Source organism: Equus asinus, unplaced genomic scaffold (genome assembly GCF_041296235.1).
Source record: "Equus asinus isolate D_3611 breed Donkey unplaced genomic scaffold, EquAss-T2T_v2 contig_193, whole genome shotgun sequence".
In the NCBI taxonomy this organism is placed as follows: Eukaryota; Metazoa; Chordata; class Mammalia; order Perissodactyla; family Equidae; genus Equus; species Equus asinus.
This window is the reverse complement of record NW_027224842.1, coordinates 1,824,461-1,832,793: the sequence shown is the minus strand read 5'-3', so window position 1 is coordinate 1,832,793 and position 8,333 is coordinate 1,824,461. Positions and strand designations below refer to the sequence as shown.

General features: G+C 36.0%; 1 pseudogene; it reads left to right on the top strand.

Annotated features, from left to right (window-relative positions):
* Window positions 1-5,087: 5,087 nt before the first annotated feature.
* Window positions 5,088-5,991, top strand: LOC139043167 (olfactory receptor 2T33-like; annotated as a pseudogene).
* Window positions 5,992-8,333: the final 2,342 nt, after the last annotated feature.

The following is an 8,333-nucleotide window of genomic DNA, read 5'->3' as shown; positions in this document are numbered from 1 at the left end:
ATTTGGCGTCAGGAGATGAAAATCTTCTCATTGCTTGAGTTTTTGTTTTTACCTATGTAAAATTGGTTGATTTCTTATTTCATTACTGGACATAAATTATTTGCGTCTGTACTGGACACATTACAGATACATTGCATACATTGCATACACATTAATCTGCAGTGTCACAGATTCTGGGCCCTGATTATTAGTAAATAGTAAGTCAAACACAGTTGTTTTCACCCCGAGAACTAAATAATCTTTGAGCCGTCCTGTTATACAACGTCCATGTATAACATTAAAAGGGCAGACTTCTCTCTCTTTGCTTATTTTCTTTTTTAGATAATATTTCATAACACTTGGGCCAGAATCAACATAAGCCCTGCTTTCAACATGCATTTTTTCCCCATTGGAAACAATCGATGAGGATAACAATGAATATTGATACATGATTTACAAAGGGCCAGATATTCTTCCAAGTAATTTACAAATATTTTGTTTAATCTTTCTAATAATCCTACAGACTAAGCAATGTTATTATGCATATTTTACAGAAGAGGAGCATGAAGCTCACTCATAATGCTAATCCAAGACCAGGAAATGCATAAGAAATAGAAAAAGGATTTAAAAAAACACACAAAATTGGAAATCAATGGGTTTAGAGGCTATCAAAGCAATGGAGACCAGTTAAGGATAGAGGAGTCAAAATTCAACTTTACATGACTAATTTAAGGACACAGTTCTCAACGTGTAACTAAGGCTCCCTTTGAGTGATTCAAATGTTCCCTAAAGTTTTAGAACCACAAATATGAGGTGATTTAAACATAAATTCCTCTACTCTGCTACCTCAGGACAGTTAAATATAGGTATGTTGTTTAAAAATGTTAACACTGCATTCTGGTCGAATGCAGACGTTCATAGATCAAATGGCTGTTTTAAAGATGAAATATATGTAAAATGCTGAGCATATTTGCCAGCATGTAGAAATGCTTGATAAATGAAATCTATTATTATTCTCATCAAACAGAAAAAGGAACAATCTATATTTCAGGCAATTAAGGCACATTTGTTCAGTTCAAGGAGTGGAGCTCCTGTTTTCGCCTTTGAAAAGTCCTTGCACTCGCTGTCGTCCTCACAGTTCCACCTCTCTTCACCTTCCCATTCAGGGTTATTTTGCCTTTAGTAAAACCTGGGTGTTTAATTAGTTCATTGCACCACTTACTCTTGAGAAACCGTTAAATCTGTGTTCCCCTGAAAAAGGTGACTTGCCTTCGAAGGTGTCGTTGCCCCGGGGAAGGTCTTGTGTTGTGTACGAAACTTTAAGCGGTCACGTAGGACTTCCAAATAAGTATGGCCTGAGGCCAGGAGGAGGAAGAGGTACCCTCAACACTGATGTAAGCAAAGATTTGTAGTCAACCTATTAGAAAGATCCACTACCACGTCCATGTCTCAGGGATTCTGACTGTCTACCATAGAGGTGAGTCTAATTTGAGAATTATTTTCCCTTTATATTAGTAAGTAATTTCAGGTGATTCATATTTATGAAGTGTTTAGTATGCCACATCTGAATTTTGAGTTGCAGAGTAAACTTTGTAAGACTTTATTCACAAATGATACAAAATAAAAGTCTCCCCATTGTCCACATATATTCTGAAGACGTAAGTTGTGGGCTGGTCCACCCAAAACCAGTAGGCTAATAGATCTTCTTGAATAAGCAATCAATTCATTCAAATTACTGAGCTCATGATAGTGGATTGTTTCAATGAACTGTGTGGCTGTTTCAAGAAATTAACCATGTTATATCAATATCTTCTGGACATAGAGGCACTTTCTTTGTTGAGGGCAGAATGGCAGAAGGAAGAGAAAAGGAGATTGTGGAAGGAAACTCCAACAGTTTATGACGATGATCTCTACTAGAGCTTACAAGTCAGTGCAATGTGGAGAAGGAGACTGTAATCAATTTCCCTACGAGCTTCAGAAAGGGCGTGATTTTGGGATTAATAGACACAGAATTCCTCAAACATTCTCTAAATAAAGGGCCTAGAATAAATAAGAGAAATTCTGGGGGCAAACTATTTTGTTACTTTAAGAATAATGAAGAACAGTTTCCTTTTCTTTCTCTGAAGGATGTGTACATGTATACCTGGAAAACTATCCATAACCTATTCCTGGAGGGGAAGTATTTCTCTCACTTCACGAAAATATATACGCACATTTAAAAAAAAGACTGCACTCAATTTCAGTCACCTTATTTAATAGCCTAACATTAATTTGGTCCACAATTCATGTAAAGAAGAAATGCTTATAATATTCTCATAATTTGCTGAGTTAATATGGACTTTTAGTTAAAGGCTAAATGTTTCACTTAGCAAGTGAATGCATTTATATATCCATAAAGCCAATAAATTCTTTATTAAAAATTCTTTGTATGATATTTAGTGAAAAAGATCAAGCTGCATTAGTTATGTACAAGAAATTAAGTAATACCTTTATATTGACCTTCCTATTAAATTATCTATTATAGTATGTTGCAAAGCCTAATTTACTAAAATACCATACATCACAATTTTTCACAATAGAGGAAGATATTACAGAGTTACTTATTTATTTACTACACTTTTGTTTTAAAGAGTCATGGTTCCAAATTTATTATTTATTTAGACACACACGTGCGTGTGTGTGTGTGTCCATGTGTGTATCTCTCTATCATCTATCTATTTCATCTTCACATTTCCAGAGCATTCAGTTAAATGATCAAATTGACATTTTGTGCCATGGCTTTCTAGCTATTGTTTATGTGGGAAAAATAGCAACTAATGATATAGACCAACAAATAAAATTGAAATTAATAATTTTGTTTCAATGTGCAAAATGACTTTGGAAATTACTTCAAAATTCATTCATGCACAAAATATCTTAATTATTTTAGTAATCTGTTAAGAAGCTTTGTAATTTAAAACATATAAATGCAGCAAGGTTAAGTAACTGACTCCTCATCACATATATAGAAAATGATTCTCAAACCAGGAGTTCTGTATCTTGAGCCCAGAGTTCTTTATCCATACATCCCCACATCAATATGATCAGTCTGAGGGTGGTTTAAAGTTATAATTGAGGCTGAGAGAGCCTGCAGGCAAGGAATCACGGTCTGTGGCTATAAGAGGAGAAAGATATCTTAAATAGTGTACAAAACAAGGAGCTGAATGCACTAGATAGGAGGTAGTGCAAATCACTAAGGCTTGGCAAGGCCTCGATTAGGTAGACTGCTTATGTGTCTGGTATCAGTGGTTAAACAAGCCATCGCAAAGGTGCTGGTGTTCCTGTGTGTTGTTGTATCCGTTCAAACGTGAATGCTGACGTGGTGGAGGTAGCACTTTAATGAGCCATTAGCACTGACTTTCCATAGGTCTCTTAAAGAGACTGCCTATGTGTTAAATGGCTCTGCAAGACATGGGCTCTGTCTGCCGCCTAATTTTTATAGTATTAGAGTATTCACAAAATCAAACCCTTCGGGTTATAAAGCATCATCACTATCTCTGTCTCTGTAGTAAACAATTACCAATCAATTACCAGACAATTCCAGAAAACAGGCTCAGAGGTTATTGTGTCTCTAAGGCTTCGGATGAAATATTTTTGGACTGTCCATGTCAGAAATAAAGAGGTCTGCAAACCTGTCCATAAACAAAATTGGCAAATTTGTGCATTTTTCTGCTAATAAAAGAGGAGAGTTGGCTCCATGCACCTATATGCTCTTCTGCTCTTCATGAATTTACAAGTTTTGTTCTTAGTATGGAGTTTAAACAATGTCAAACACTAAAAAATCTTACTTATGTTCAGTGTATAGCAGCTCTCAATCTGTGAACCCTTCCTCATAAAGCCATGCTCATTTCTGTGGGCTCAGTCATTTTGTTTGTGTCTCCAAAGAAAATAGATCTGTTTTGTTAAATATTAAACAACCATCCTCAGAAGATAGGCCAAATATGTAATTTAAGCATTTTTAAAATATTTTTCCTCTCAGATATATTTATACTTCACCTGTGACTAATAATTATGCTTCATGTAATATGGTTGTTTTAAAACTGCTTCCTTTTCTTTTTAATCACCTTACTCGTTGTTATAGTTATTGCTATGCTCTCCAAGCATTTACTCTCATCAAAGGTCCTCTCATGCTTGCCTTTCATACTCACCTGATCGTTGCAAGCCTCCATGACGGTACATTGTGTCGTGAAACGATGCGTAGGGCATGGCTCCAAGTCCTAGTAAGCTGGGGAAAGAAATGTGCATTTTATTCCAAGTGTGATGGAAACAGACTGAAGGTTTCAGAGCAGAGAGTGATGAACTAGCATAGCCGCACTTTAAAATCAGGTAATAAAAATAGTTATTTAACGAGAGGAAGTAACATTTTCATCAATTATTGGGGATATTATGTTCCTTCAGTGGGGAAACTTTGTTATACTCATCTGTTCCCTTCTGTGGCCCTTGTAACCCACAGTGAAATAGCTGTAATTTTTTGTTTCTTAAAAAAATAACTAATTTGAGTATGTTAAAATTTCCAAAATTTGAAAAGAATTCATCTAAGACTCAAAGAAATATAAATAGCAAATGTTTAAATAAGTGTTTATTTTCTAACTTGGTTAAATTTTGGTTTCAGTACACATAAGAAAAGCACAATAATAATAATTATTAAATAATATAAAACACAGCCAAATTAACTACTTACAATTCTATAATCTTTGAAAGCTTTTTTCTACTTTTGATTCATTTTGATCTATTATACCAACCAACCAATATATCATTGTGTGAAATACATAGACTAACGTTATTTAAAACAGTGAAAGGCTGAGTTACAGAGAAGTGGAATAACAGGTCAAGCAGAACCATCTTAACTGGGATGTAGGGCTTTGAGTCAGGACCTTGGATTCCATATCCAGCACATGTGCAGAAGTTATGAAGCCAAACTAAGGTTTGTAGATGATGAAAGTCCCTTCCTTCTCTATTTTTCCATTTGCAGAATCACACCAGAAGAAATCGTGGAAAAGAGAAACACAACATCAGACTTCATTCTTCTAGGACTCTTTAAACATACAAGACCCCACCTCTTTCTCTTCATGGTGGTGCTGACAACGGCCATTGCTTCTCTTATGGGCAATGTCGTCATGCTTCTCCTGATTTACTGGGACCCCCGGCTCCACACACCCATGCATTTCCTACTGAGCCAACTCTCCCTCATGGATGTGATGCTGGTTGCCACGATCATTTCCAAAATGGCTGCTGACTACTTGACTGGCAAGAAGTCCATCTCCCCTGCTGGTTGTGTGCTGCGGCTCTTTTTTCACTCACACTGGGTGGCGGCGAGAGTTTCCTTTTAGAGCCATGTCCTATGACCGCTACGTGGCTGTTTGCCATCCACTGAGATATCCTGTCCTCATGAGCCAGCAATTATGCCTGAGAATGACTTTGGGGTCTTGGTTCCTGGGGGCAGCTGATGGGCTCATGCAGGCTGCTGCTACCCTGAGCTTCCCATTTTGCGGTGCACGTGAGATCGACCATTTGTTCTGTGAGGCCCCCATGCTGGTGCGTTTGGCTTCTGCTGACACATCAGTCTTCGAAAATGTAATGTACATCTGCTGTGTGTTAATGCTTCTGGTCCCCTTTTCCCTCATCCTGACCTCCTACAGTTTTATCGTCGCAGCTGTTCTCCAGATGCATTCTAGAGAAGCCTGCAAGAAGGCTTTTGTCACCTGCTCCTCACATTTGGCTGTGGTGGGACTCTTTAATGGAGCTGCCATTTCCACCTACATGAGACCCAAATCCTACAGGTCAGCTGACCTTGATAAGGTCGTGTCAGCATGCTACACTGTCTTCACCCCTGTGCTGAACCCCCTCATCTACAGTCTGAGGAACAGCGAGGTCAAGGGGGCCCTGAGAAAGGTGGCTGGGGAAATGTGTAAATTTAAAATGACAGCAAACTTAGTCTCATTCTTCAAATTATTCAATGCTAAACGAGTCTAATTTCCTGAAGTCGTTAACATTTAAACATATGGTAATTCTCTCTCCTTTAATAAGGCTTGAAGAGAAAGTTAAATTCTTTGATCAGTATAATAGGAAGTTGTTAAGAATTACGTGAGACTACCATACTAAGAGAGGCTATTTTTTGAGCACTTACTATTTGCTATGCTCCACACCAAGCAATTTTTATACATTACTTTGCATCCTATTAACAACTATATGATATAAGTACTTTGACACCCATCTTCTAAGTGAGAAAATGGAGGCATGGGAAACTAATATTGTTCTCAGTATCACGCAGCAAATAAGTGTTAAAATGTGACTCCCAAACTTGTCCTTTAAGTTGGTATATTGATTTCTGTCCAGGAATTTATTTTAAACACTATGTTCTATGTCTTTGATCTGTGCATGTTATATTTTCACTGTTTTTGTAAGCAGTCTTTCACAATCTGTTTTATCTGGATCTTGAAGGCAAGCCATTTTAATTCATGTAACTTTTTGTTTAAGTAATGTATATCTTTCCCCAGGCTCTAGTTGTAATTGCAATGGCCAATCTGTTTTAAAGTACACCATGACTAAATTCTCTCTTGAAATTAATTGTGTCCATGATGCTTAAATGTTATGTTGATTCATGATGCTCATGGGGTCCATGGATATGAATTCAGACACATAAACATGCTTAGTCTTAATAGAACACATGATGATAGTGAGTGAGCAAACCTGAGTAAGTCAGCCATCTGTTATGTGGATCACCTCACATCTGCAAATGTCCAGATAACTAGAATTATTTATCATGCAAAATATGGGCACCAAAAATAACAATACATTTCAGGGAAATAATATAGACCTGTTATCTGATGACAGTTAAATTAAATATGAAATCAAAATTAAAAAGAAAATTTCAAAATAGTTTTGGAAATTCTATGTCTGTCTCTTTATTTTTTTGATTGTTTTTCAGAGATTTTACCCTTAGCTTCTAAATAAATGTTTCTGTAGAAAATTTTCAAAAGGCACTACTGATGTGTTTTCCATCGATGTCTAAAAACAGAGGAACATCATGCAGAAGCTGTATGTGCAAAATCAGGAACAGTAAGAAAACTTGAAGTGGGGAGTTACCTTGAACATATCATCTTCAAGGCATTATTTACTTACAGCTGATACAGTTTTTAGTTAATGCAGTTAATACAAATCTCAAGCATACAGGTTACAAATTTTACCTATATATATGCTTATGTAACTACAACAAAGATCAAGATTTAGAATATTTCATATTTCTAGTACTCTTGGAGTCTTCCTTTTGCTTTTTCCTAATCAAAAACTCCAAGAAGCTAATCATTATTTGAACATATAATTAATTTTGCCATGCTTCTTTCACTCAATACTATATTTTGGAGATTCATCCATATTGCTTTTTGAGATTCCACATGTAAGTGAGATCATATAGTATTTTTCTTACTCTGATTTTCCATTTAGCATAGTACCTACAAAGTCAATCTGTGTGTCACAAATGCCTGGGTTTCCTTCTTTATTGTGGCTTAGTAATATTCCATTGTGTGTGTGTGTGTGTGTGTGTGTGTATACACACACATATACTTAATACATATATACATATGAAACAAGTTGTTTGCAGGTGTTTTCTATTGTGAATAATGCTACAATGAACATGGATGTACAGATATCTCTTTGAGATTCTGATTTCATTTTATTTGGCTATATACCCATAAGTTGGGTTGTTGGATCATATGGTAGTTCTATTTTTAATTATTTGAAGAATCTCCATACAGTTTTCCATAGAAGCTATACCAATTTACATTACCAACAACAGTGCACAAGACTCCCTTTTCTTCACACCCTCAGCAACATTGTTATCTCTGGTCTTTTTCATGATTGTCATTCTTACGGATGTGAGGTGAACCCATTGTGGTTTTGATATGCTTTTCCCTGGTGATTAGTGACATTAAGCATCTTCTCATGTATTTTTTGGTCATCTGTAAGTCTTTATTGGAATAATGTCTATCCAGGTCCTTTGTCCATTTTTTCAACCAGGTTGTTTGTATTTTTGCTATTAAGTTGTAGGAGTTCCATATGCATTTTGGATATTAACCTCTCATCACATAATTTGAAAATATTTTATATGTTTAGTATGTTGGCTTTTCATTTTGTTGAGTATTTTATTGTAAAGAAGGCTTTTAGTTTAATGCCATCCTATTTGTTGATTTTTGCTTTTTCTGCTTGTACTTTTCATGTCATGTCCAAAAATATCAATGTCAAAACCTACATTGAGGTCTTCTAAGACCTTGTCGTCTGAGAGTTTTATGGTTTCAGGTGTTCCATTAAATTATTTC